Raw genomic sequence first — 10,126 nt, 5'->3', positions numbered from 1 at the left:
ATTTGCCATTTCCTTCTCCAACTTTTTTTTTTTCCATGAAGATGAGTCTTCTTGATTTCAAGTCCAGAACCCTATCCCCTGAGCCACCTACCTACCCACCTAGCTAGGATAATAATTAGAAATCACAGAATCTCAGAATTAGAAGGGACCACAATGTTCATTTAATCTAATCTGTGCCAAAAAGAGAATCCTTTCTACAAAAAAAGAATCATAGCCTCAGAGCTGGGAAAAAAAACTTCAGAGATCAGCTAGTCCTAGGATGATTTAGGGATGACCCAGGAGGAAATATCAGAGGCAGAATTTGAAGACAGCTCTTCTGTCCAGCACCTGTCCTGCTTTGACCACTCCACATGACTTCTCCTTACCTGTTGTAACTGGTAAGTTGTCATTCAGTCTTTCTTTGAAGTCCTCCAAAGAGAAGGAACTCAATATCCCTGAAGACAGCTTACTCTATGTTTGAATAGTGGATCTGTGAACTTAAAAAAAATTCAGTAACTGTGTTTCAATATAATCAGTTACCTTTCCATACCTGTGTATTTTGTTTTATGCATTTAAAACTATTATTCCAATAAAGGTCTAAGGCTGTACCAGATGACCAAGAGGAAGCATGGAACAAAAAATTAATACCCCCTGTTTTTTTATAGTTAGAATTTTTTCCTCTTGATGTTGTGCCTAAATTTGTTTCTTTTCAATTTTCACTCTCTGGGGCCAACCTGATCAAGTCTAATCATCTTCCAGGAAACAGTCCTTCAGATTTTTGAAGTCAGCCTTCATAACTTCCTGAAGGTTCCCCTCTTCTGGGCTAAGCATTCCACTTCCTTCATATATTTCTAATAGGATATGGACTTCCAACCCTTTCCATTGTGATTACCTTCCTCCCGTAGTTTATCAATGTCCTCCCTGAAATGTGGATCCCCAAACTGAAGACCATATGTGTGGTGCAAATAGGTGAGAGTACAGTAGGACTTTCACTTCATAGTCCTGGACACTTTCTCTCTCTCTTAATAGGACCTAATCCCTATTTTCAGGGTACATGGTGTGATTCTCCTTCTCCTCTTCTAAGCTTCCATTTAAAAAGCTGTTAGGAAGCAGTTTTTTTTAATAGGACTGCTAATTCCATCAGTTTAGAGAATCCCTTGATTCTTGTAGCAAAATGGAACTACAGCTTCTCTCCAATTTATAGTCTTATAGATTTTCTTGGGGTAGTGCATAGTCATTTGTCCAGTGTTACCTGGGAGTTACTTAGCAAAGGATTACACAGCCTGGTGTGCTTGCATCAAAGGTGCTGTATTCTATGAACAAAGCAAAATAACAGGAGCTCAAAGAAACATGAGATGCACAAATGTAGAGACATCTCCACTCCAAATGTTCCTATGAATTACTTGTATCCAACTTATGGCAGAGCCCTACAAGTTTGAAATGGTATAATCAACCACAGACAGACATACTGTACCTCGACAGCGATATAATGGTATCATTTTGATCCTCAACCAAGCAACCATCATAGGCAGTATAAATCAGAAGATTGTAGGGTTTGAACCCAGATCTTCCTTGACTCCCTAACAAATAGCTCCTTCCTTAATATTCCATGCTATATCAGATGTAATATCAACAGAAAAGATCATACACTAAGCTAATGGATAACTTTCCTTTCTAGGAAGGTACTTCCATTTACTCTGTGTAGAATATTCGTATATTATATGATATAAATATGCATTTGGATAAAGAGAGAATTTTGTGTATATTTATTTACATGCTAAATCTCCCTTTAGAATATAACTCTTGAGGACAGAAACAATTCATCTTTTTCTTTGTATCTCTTGCTCTTAATACAGTGCTTGGGATATAGTAAGTACCTAATAAAGGCTGGTTGGTTCATTGATTGATTGGACTGAACTTCTCCAAGAAAAATAGACGAGCTAACCCTGTGGTCTATACATTCCTCAGAAAAATAGCCATTGTGAAACCCAGAGACACTAATAATAATGATAATGATAATGATAATAATAATAATAATAATAACAACAACAACAACAATAATAATGTAATTCTATAACATTTGCAAAGTGTTTGCAAAATTATCTCATTTGATCTTCATAATAGCCCTAGGGGCAGGGGGCTGGAGGGAGAGGTGCTATTCTTATCCCCATTTTTACAAATGACACAACTGAGGCACAGAGCAGTTAAGTAACTTGCACAGTCATACAGCTAATAAGTGTCTAAGACTGGAGTTGAACTTGGGTCTTCCTGATTCATAGTGCAGCACCCCTTGTATCAGTTCACCTAGCCTTACACTAGTGTGTTTCCCATACTTAACATTTTGCTCATCCCTTATACTGATCTCAGCTAGGGCCATGGATAGTGTGTGGCTCTCATAATTGACTCTTCCTTGAGGAAGATTCTTTTTAGCTTTCCTAGCAGAAAAGGACCAGGGATTTTAAGAAAACAGGTAATAGTTAAGCTAGGAAAACAAACCCTTTTTATTTTTATTCTTCCTTTTCCCAGAATGGCCTTTTATCAGGCAAATGGATAGTTAGAACCACCTGGTTTAATCTCTGCTTTGTCTCTGTGCACAGTTCTAAGCTGCCTCCCTCCTGGCTCTGACCACTAAGTTATTCCCCTGGCCTGTCCATCAAGTTAGAACACCTCAGCGCATCTGGGCAGCCTCTGAAATTCGGCACACTCCCCTACTTGGAGGGAGGCCATCATTTCTTCCTTCCTAGAACTGTGATGTTTCAGAAAAATCTACTTGGAGAGAACCTTGCAATGCAATTAATCTCTACATCAAGGGCTTTAGCTACTTGGGAAGGTGAACAGTAGAAGCAGCAGGAGCTGACATTAATAAAGGACTTTAAGGTTTAGAAGGTACTATACATATATTATCTCATTTTTTCCCTCATGACATCTATATGAGGTAAGGCTATTGTTTTCTGCATTTTACAGATGAAGCAGCCGAGGCTCAGAGATGTCAGGGAACTTGCTCAGGGTCACACAGCTGGAAAGTATCTAAGATGAAATCTGAACTCAGGTCTTTCTGATTTCAAGTCTCATATTTTATCCTCTGAATTACACTGCTTTTCAGGTATTTGCTGGCAAACTAAGATCAATCTATTATGGGAAGATGAGAAATGAGAAATGAGTTGGAGAAATAGTGGGGAATCTGGAAGGGTTTTAGAGAGTCAGAGAAGTTTGCAGATAGAATGTGTGATTTAGGATGCACACACATGGAGACAAAATGTGATTAGGAATGGTACTTGGAGGTATATGAGTGGATGATTGGTGTATTGTGATAGAGACTTATCCTATCTGCCTAAAGGACAGGATCAGGAACTATTGGGAGAAGTTTCAAAGTTTTCAACTTCAGCTTGATGTCAGAAAAAGTTTCCCAATAACTTAGAGTTCTAAAGGTTGAATGGGCTACTTTGAGAAGCAGTAGGTTACTCCTTTTCAAAAGTCTTCAGGCTAATGAACCATTCATTGGGTCTTTTAGAGAGGAGTTTCTAATTCTTATAAGGGTTAGACTAGAAAACCACTGAGGTTACTTCTGATTGAGATAATGTTTTATATTGCCAAACCTATATGCCTTTAATTTAATAGATAAAAATCTAGATGATATGTAGATAGATGATAGAAAAGAAAGAAAGAAGGAAGGAAGGAAAGGAAGGAGGGAAGAAAGGAGGAAGGAAAGCAAGGAAGGATGAAAGGAAGAAAGAAGAAAGGAAGGGAGAGAAAATTGTTTTCTCTTTGTCTTTTTTGGTATCCACAGAAGATGCTTAAGAAATACTTGTGGAAGGAAAGGATATTAGGAAAGAAAAAGGAAGGAAAGAAGGAGGGAGGGGGGGAAAGGAGAGAGGAAAGGAAAGAGAGGTAGGAACAAAGATAGATAGATAGATAGATAAACAAATATAGGCAATTAAGTCAGTCCCTGCCCTCAAGGAGCTTCTATTCTAATGGAACAAGACAAAGTGCATAAGGGTTCTGAAAAGTAGAGAGACAGAGGAATGTAAAAGGGGAGGTCTGGAGAGAGTTGAGATAAGAGTGAAGAAGCTGAGTCAAAGTGGGTGTTACAGATTGAAGAGAGTAGAGCCCCAAGTAGAGGATTCCCAGAGCAGCAATTCAGCCCAGCTTAAAAGAGGTGTGCATTATTGCTTAATAAATACTTGTTCAATTAAACTGAATTGACCTGCAATGGGACTATTTAATGTGCTGAAAGGCAATGCTGAATGGTCATAATGGACTGTCAAGAAACTTTGCACATCATCTACATGTTGGAATAAATAAGAAATTTAAAAATTGGGAAAAAAATGAGGTCTGACACTGACAAGGAAATTTTTTAATCATTCATACTGGTGGAAAAGAAAAGTGATGCAGAATTATGGGGAAATGATTTGGTATCAGATTTTGGAATGCATGGGGAGGAGGAGAGGAGTGCTTTTGTTTATTTGCAGGTGTGACAGACACTTCCAGGACTGGAATTTGTGACTGGGGAAGAGGTGGAATGCTATCTCCATCACTTGTCAGTTGTTTCATATTGTAGGTCTAGAGACTGAAGACTTTTAGAAGCTTCCTAGTCCAACTTCTTCATTTTTCAGCTGAAAAAACCAGAAAGACTAAGTAATTTTCCTAAATTTACATGGTTATAGTGTTGCAGAGCCAAGACTCAAATTCTGATGATCCTCTTGTTCAAAACTCAGTATTCTTTCCCCCTGTACTGAACTGCCTTTGCTAATTCATTATCTTTCCCCCCAAATCCATCTCTTTCCATGAACTTCTCCCTTTGTGTTGATAGCACTGTCATTTTTCCAGTATTCCAGATTCATAAACTTGGCATGGTCTTGGACTCCTCACTTCTGCCTGTGTTACACATACCTAGTCACTTGCCAAATTTTGCTGTTTCTATCTGTCTTTCTCATCTGATCCCTTCTCTTCCAGTTTTAAATCTGTGTTCTTCTAATTTCATGATTCTTCACTCACACTGTTAGCATTTTATTTCAGTTCCTTATCACCTCTTGTCTAGAATTTTTTTTTTAATTTTTAAGTTCGTTTTTCTAATTCCTTGCAAAGGTAGCTAAGTCATCCCTTCCTTCCCCATGGTGGTGAACAATCTGATAAAGTTGTTCATCCACAATTGTTTTTAACTTATTTCCATATTAGTCCTGTTATGAAAGAGGAATTAGAACTAAGGGGGAAAAAACATGAGTAAGAATGAAAAGTATAAAAGAAGTTTTAAAAAGTGAACATAATATTCTCTGCTCTGCAATCAGACTCCATAGTTTCTCCTCTGGATGTGATTATCTAGATTATTTTGACAGCCTCCAATTTGGTCTCCTAATCTCATCTCTCACCTTCCCTGTCCATTCTACACAGATGCCAAAGTGATTTTCCTTAAATGTAAATATAGCTGTATCACTTCTCTAACTATACAATTTTCCAATGACTTCCTATAGCTCTTCGAATCAATAGATTCCTTTCTTTAGTTGTTAAAACCCTTTAGAACGTGACCTCAAAGTATCTTTCCAATCTTCTTGGACATCACTCCCCATTTCATATTCTATCACTGAATCAAACTGATCTTTCTGTTCCTCATATATGATTCTGTCTCTAGTTTCTCTTTTCTCCACATTCCTTTCTTGCTTGTGTTGTACAAAACCTGTCCTCATAAATTTGCCACTGGGGCTCTTTTATGCCTGGAATGTACTTCTTTATTACCTATCTCTTGCAAATATCTCTTTCTTCAAAATAACTGATGGTATAATGAATAGAATTCTAAATCTGGAATTGTAAGTCTTGAATTCAAATCTGACCTCAAACAATATAATTGTGGGATGTCAGGCAAGTCATCTAACTTCTCTGTGCCTTAGTTTCTACAACTATATAATAAGGATTAAAAAGCACCTATCGACCAGGAATGTTGTAAGGATAAAATGAGATATTTCAAAAGTGACTTGAAAACCGTATAGTACTATATAAATGTTAGTTAAATTGTAGTTATTGGTATTTTTATTATTAAGAGGCAGCTTAAATATCATCTTCCATAGGAATGTTTCATGGAACTCTTAACTGTTAACACTTTCCCTCCCACACTACTTTCTGCTTAACTACTTTACATCTATTTGTGTTCATTCTCTGTCTTTATTCTGCATATTGTTCATATATACTCCTAGTCTCTCCATTAGAATGCTAAATTCTTGTAAGGATTTTTTTTCATTCATTATATTTTCATTTCCAGTGCCTAGCAGAGTGCTAGTGACAGAGTAGATACTTAATAGATATTTGTTAATTGATTAGTTAGTTGATAGGTTAACCTTTTTGTTTTATATGTACCATACAGCCCAGGGAGTTACAGTAAAGGACTAGTTCACTGGGGTGTAGCTGACTTCAAAGATGGTCAGGTTCTCTCTCAGGCTCTATATTCTTTTCCATATTCCTGGTCATTGAAGGGAAATTCCTAAAAACAAAGCTTTGGTGTGACATGGCTAGTACCTCCTCAAAATATGGTCCATGAATAAAGGTAGTAAATGTACAATATGGATATTGGGTATTGAACAACTGATAAGATGGTTAGGAAAGAAAGAACCATAGGCATATATTAATAAATATATAAAACATACTACATCTCAAATATTTCAATATATTAATTATACTTCCCCTAAAAAAGTCAAGAGCCTTTATGTTATTCCTGATCATTCACTTTGGATCTGCAAAGTACAAATAATTCATAAGGTTCAGATCTTCTGCATAGTTTAAGATCATGATTTTCTCCAGGCACAATAGTATCCTGGAATTAGTCATTTTATTTTCTGAGAAGTGTGCTGTCAGGGAGATCCTTCTTCCTTCTGTTGTTTTTGGGGACTAAATCTCAAACTCAGAAAATTTTCAATCTATGAATTTAGATTGCCAAATTAAGGAATGTTCATTTCTCATATGATTAGTTGCTGACCTCAGCTCAAGAAAGAAAACTGCAAAACAGAAAAAAATGGTCAGGCACAAATGAATGAAAGAGACATAAAAGTAGAGAAAAAGGAAGGCAGGCAGGCAGGTAGGAAGGAAGGAAGAAAAGAAGGGAGGAAAGCGGAAAGGAGGAAAAAGAAGAAAGGAAAGAAAGAGGGAGGATGGAGAAAAGAGAAGAATGGAGGAGGGAAGAAGGGGGAGAGAGAGCCAGAGCCAGAGACAGACAGAGAGAGTGCTTCAGACCCAGCATCAGACTCACCCAAGCAAGCAAGTATCTCACAGACATATGCTTATTGTGGGTAGAAGTAATGAGGAGGAAGAAAGAAATCTCCTCCCCACTCCTACTCTGCTGGAAGTCTAAGAGTTTTCAGGCATTAAAACATTAAAGATTTCCATAACTTATAAAGACCAGAGAGGGAAGAGGTTTCTCTTACAAGAATCAGTCCCCTCATGACCAGTTGCCAGGTGTCTTTGAGATAATGCCTCAGTCACTGAAAAATAATCTGGAAGGTTTCTGTGTCCTCCCATCAAAAGGCATCTTCCTCAGGGGCCAGATTATATAATCAACTCCATGGGAAGTGCATCAGACCAGAATCACAGGATTCCCCAATCAGGTTTGTTACATTCAGATGAAGAAACTGCAATCTAGCAAGGTTAAATGACTTATCCAATAACACACATAATAAATAGCAGAGTTGGAATTTTAACTCAATTCTTCAGACTGTAAATGCAGTATGATTTCCACCGCACCAGTCAACTAACCTTATCCCAGGAGGCAGTGAGGATGTAGGTGGATGAAGTTAGCCCTAGGAAACCTATGCTCAATTCTTAAATCAACACATCCTTGTCTTTCAGGGTGTCCTTGAACAAACTACTTCCCAACTTGGTATCTCATTTTCTGTGTCTGGACTAGAAAGAGTCCAGCCAGGGACATTAGAAATATCCTGTCTTAAGAATGTTTTTGTAGTAGAAGAAAACTGGAAACTGAGGGAATGCCTATCAGTTAGGGAATGACTGGACAAATTGTAGTATATGTATGTGAGGGAACACTATTGTTCCATAAAAATTCATGAGGGATGGATTTCTGAAAAGCCTGGGAAGACCTGGATGAATTGATGCCAAGAGTGAGATGAGCAGAACCAGAAGAACATTACACACCTTAATAACAAGATGGGGTGATGATCAACCCCGATGGACTTGCTCACTCCATCATTGCAATAAAGCAGGGACAATTTTAGGGGATCTGTGAGGAAGAGTATCAAGAGAAGGAATCTTGGAGTTTGAACAAAGACCAACGATAAATATCTTCAATTTTTAAAGTTGTCATATGTATTATGTAATTTTGCTATTTCTAATGTTTTCTTTCTTTCTTTTGGTTCTTTTTTCCCCTCTCTCAACACATTCAACTTGGATCTATCTGTATCATGGAAGCAAATGTAAAGACTATATCAGAGTTATATGTTGGGAGGAGGGAGAGAGGAAAGGGAGAAAGAGAGGGAGAAAAAAATTGTAAAATTCAAAACCTTGGTAGGAAAAAAAAAGAATGTTTTGGAAAATGCTTTAAATCTGTGATATTGATAATTCACAATAGGGAAACTGAGTCAGGGGCACAGAATTATTTGCTCAGGACCTAGAGACTATTAGGATCTGAGTTGGGACTGGAACTTGGGAATTCTTGGCTCCCGGTGTTGGCCTGGGCTTGGGAACATAGAATGAGTCAGACACCCCGAGCTCATTTTCTCACATGGTTGAAGTTCCATTGTAAGGGAATTTGGCGCCCAAGGGGGAGTTCTCTTTGGAAAGGCATGGCTGATCCTGACATGGAAATTCTGAATGGCTGAAGCCTCCCTGGAGGGTTGGTGTGCTTTGCTTGGAGGAAAGCTTGCTGCCAATAAGCGATTTGCAGCATGTTCATACATGTATTACAGTTTCATAATTTCATGATGCAAACAAAGCTCTGGTAATGGGAAATGCAGAGGCGTCTACCTCCCCCATCTATTGAGTCTGGGGAAGATGGGGGCAGGAGGAGCTTAGTGCTTGAGAAGCCCTAGATGGCTGGTTGTTCCTCATTAGGGGGACATTAAGGATTTGCAAAACAATATTCTATAATAATGACAATATTTATCATCATCATCATCATCATCTTCATTATTATTATTATTGCTTTTTTTCCCCCAGTGGTCTCATAGATTTTCTTTCCTGTCAGTCATTTATTAAGCACCTACTATAAAAAGCACTTAGGGATAGGGAAAAAAAACCCAAACCCTACTTTCAAGGAGCTCACAGTCTAATACCTTTAAACCCAAATCACTCTGGATACACTGACTGGCCAATAATAGGTCTCAGACCAAGCCTCACTTGCTCTTAGTTTGTGTAAATAGTAGTTTTTTCTGGGGTTCTTTCCCTCCCAGTTTGATTCTTTTTAAAAGGCAAACTGGGTCATCTTTTGCCTCAATTCTTACCTAGCCTTAAATCACTGAATGGGTGCTGCCTCAGACAAATTCAGACCTGGGAAAGACTTTAGCTTAAAAAGACTAAGGCCATGGGGTGGCTAGGTGGCACAGTGGATAAAGCACCAGCCCTGGAGTCAGGAGTACCTGGGTTCAAATCAGGTCTCAGACACCTAATAATTACCTAGCTGTGTGGCCTTGGACAAGCCACTTAACCCTATTTGCCTTGCAAAAATAAAAAAAAAAGACTAAGGCCTTGTATTGCATTATCTCTATCTTGTCATTGGAAGGGGAATGACTTTGGAAGAGAGTGAAGCTCCTGATTTTGCACAGCCCAGCCTCACTTAAATCCAATTCACTTGCATGTCAAGACATCACCCTCTGGGAGTTATTGGTATTCTTTGAGAATTGGGGAGGCCAATATGCAAGCAATTATTTAAGATTTATGATAAAAACAAGATAAATGGATGATAATCAACAGAAGGAAGGCACTACATTAAGGAGAATCAGGAAAGCCTTCTTTTAGAAGAGTCAAGGAAGCTAGGAGAAAAAGATGAACATGGAGACAATTTCAGGCATGAGGAAGAGGTAGTGAAAATGCTTAATGTCTAGTTTATGGAACAGCTAGAATTGCAGAATATGCATAACTTAGCAAAGTATAAGAAAAATTTGAAGTTTAGGGTAGGACTTTAGGTTAGGAAGAACTTTGGATTGCAGAGAAAATT

Source organism: Macrotis lagotis, chromosome 5 (assembly GCF_037893015.1).
Source record: "Macrotis lagotis isolate mMagLag1 chromosome 5, bilby.v1.9.chrom.fasta, whole genome shotgun sequence".
Lineage (NCBI taxonomy): Eukaryota > Metazoa > Chordata > Mammalia > Peramelemorphia > Peramelidae > Macrotis > Macrotis lagotis.
This window is presented reverse-complemented; position numbering follows the sequence as displayed.